This window comes from Arachis ipaensis, chromosome B10 (genome assembly GCF_000816755.2).
Source record: "Arachis ipaensis cultivar K30076 chromosome B10, Araip1.1, whole genome shotgun sequence".
NCBI lineage: Eukaryota > Viridiplantae > Streptophyta > Magnoliopsida > Fabales > Fabaceae > Arachis > Arachis ipaensis.
In genome coordinates this window covers 112,634,803-112,637,827 of record NC_029794.2, presented here as the reverse complement: position 1 = coordinate 112,637,827, position 3,025 = coordinate 112,634,803, and positions in this window count along the sequence as shown.

Sequence of the window (3,025 nt, the reverse complement as noted above, 5' to 3'; positions counted from 1 at the left end):
AGATTAACTTGATTTAAATAAGGAAAAACAACCATTTGTACCCATGAACTTTATGAACGCCGACAAAAATACCCATTAAAGAAGGAAACTAATGTTGTATCCATCAAAGATGAATTCCATACGGCAAAAGTATCCAAACCCTAAATTTATGTTGACTTTGTAATAAAATTCCAGAATTATCCCCACCATTATCTTCAACATCAACTCCCAACAACCTCTTCTTTCCCACTCAAACTTTCACATCCCTCTATTACCACCACTTTAACCACCTTTTTTCTCTGCTACTCCACCACCTCTACCATGACGGCATTTCCATCTTCATGAACCCATCTCCAAGAAACTTGATCACCGACACAACCTCTCCAACCGGATCCCTCTCCTCCTTTCTCTCCCCCTCTTCCCTAAATCCCGCGTCATCTTCGTCACGGTCAACGCCACGCACCTCCATTGCCATTGTGGTTATCGGAGTCATTCTTTGACTTGACAAGTATCCTAACATAAATATTATTGGAGATTTGTGAGAGAATTTGAACAATAAATACACTCAATTAGTTCAATTTGGGTATAGATAAAAATAAATAAATTATTAGTTATAGGAGATTTGTTCAACTTCGTTAATTATATAATAAATTTGTAATTTGTACTGTTGTATATATAGGACCTTTCTCCATGGAGTCCATGAGCTTGAAGTGGACCTAGGAGGAGTTGGATCGCACCACAGGAAGGGACCTTGCGCTCTGGATCTCGGTTCAGTCTCGCTTTCGGAGCTTCTCCATCTTGTGGCAGCATTAGACGGGGTCTTGGCCGGAGAGGCATTGCGGCATCTCTGTGCAACGGCGCTGCTGGAGCTTGAATCCGGTGGCTCTAAACTCTGAACTTGCCACTGTGCCAAAGTATAGGTGATCTGTGCATGGGCTTGAGGCGGCGCTGGGACCGCTGCGGAGTTTGGGTGGTTGCAGTTGAAGGTGGTAGTGTTGCGTGGAAACAGATGGATTGTCTGGTTGCCTTATTATCGTCTTTGTCATCGTCAGCGTGGAAAGATGGCGGCAGTGGTGGTTAGTGGAGTAGTAGAGAATAGAGGGTGGTTAAGGTAGTGGCAATGGAGTTGTTTGAGATTTGGGAAAGAAGAGAGGAAGGGTTGAAGATAAAGGATGGGGGTAATTCTGGAATTTTATTAAAAAGTCAACATAAATTTAGAATTTGGGTACTTTTGTCGTACGGAATCCATCTTTGATGGATACAACGTTAATTTCCTTCTTTAATGAGTATTTTTGTCAACATTCGTAAAGTTCATGGGTACAAATGGTTGTTTTTCCTTTAAATAATTAGTTGACATGTTAAGATAATTAGATTTAAGTATTTAGATGATGTGTTAGAATCATGGTTCTGAAAATCAAACCGGACCGGTCGGTTCAACCGAAAAAACCGGAAACCAGTCACCTAGCCGGTTCGGGTAAGGTTAGAAACCGTCTGGCAGAAAATCGGTAAAAAAACCAGTCGAACCGGCAGTTAACCGGTAAACCGGGAGAACCGTTTGGTTTTTTACGGTTTATTGGTTTGCATATTAAACTTCAAAACGGCGTCGTTTTGAAGGAAAAAAAAAAAAAAAAGAAAAGGGCCATGCACGAACACGGAGCCACGAACCCTAATTCCCAATCCTCATCTCACCCTCTCAGTATCTCAGTCTCAACTCTCACCCTCTCACCCTCTGACGAACCCTAATAGCCACCACCATCGCCACCGCATCCCACCGCCATCGCCACCGCATCCCACAGCCCCTCTTCGTCGTCCCACCTATCCTCCATCGCCGTCGCGGAGCTCCTCTCCTCCATCGCCGTCGCGGAGCTCCTCTCCTCCATCGCCGTCGCGGAGCTCCTCTCCTCCATCGTCCTCGCCCAGCTCGCCACCTCCACCGTCGTCGCCGAGCTCTCCACCTCCACCGTCGTCGCCGGTAATACTCTGCCTTCCACCTCGGCTCCTATTCAATCGTCGCCTACTCTGTGCTTGATTTTATAATTTTTTGATTTTTCTGTTCATGATTTGTTAAGTCTGTGTTCATCTGTTCATGTTTTGTTAGCTGTGTTCATCAGAAGTTCAGAACATGTTTATAATTTGATTTTTCTGTTCATGTTTCTGTTCCTATTTGTTCATGCTGGATTACATGATTTTGGTTGCTGCTTGATGTTTATCTGGATTACATGATTTTGAGTTGCTGCTTCATGTTTATCTGGATTACATGATTTTGATTTCTGTTTGATGAATCTTCAATCTGTTTTTGGCTTTCTATTATGATGCGTTTATTGGTGACTTGGGATTGAATGATGATCATTGCAAGCAAATTGAGGCTGGGGCGTTGAAGGTAGCAGGGGAATGTTTTTACTTTTTGCTGCTTCAATTTTGCTGCTTCATGAATCTGTTTAGAAATAGGGTTTTGTTGCTTCTGTTTGATTCAGTGACGAGTATAGGGGTAATTCATGATTCATCCATTGTTTGCTTCTATTTTCCTGCCACTTTGTTCTTATTGCTTCTTGCCTTTGGTGTTTGATTTGGATCTGCCGATCTGATGCTTTTCGATTTGGCTTAATTTTATTTTCTTCATGGAGCTTTTTGCACTCTGGCTTTTGTTTTTAATCTTTTTCATATTGTGGCCATTGTTTTTAATCCAGTTTTGTTGCTTCTGTTTGCTGCTTCATGAAAATTATGATGGAGATGTTGGAACACTTAATGATAATTATGATTTTTGATGAGTTGCACCTTTGATTAGTTGAAAATTTGCTAGTAATTGTATCTTTTGAATGTAGAACACTATGGGTTTGTCATTATGTACGTTTTATTTTTTGTTTAGTTATAAACTTTGATGTTTGAAGTTGTTTGTGAACCTCTAATCTTAAGTAATGGATAATTTATTATGTGAAATATTAAATTTTATTAAGTTATAAATTATTGAATTTTATTAAGTTTAATAATTTTATTTAATATTTAATTAAACCGGTTGAACCCCAGTTGAACCCCGGTCGAACCAGTG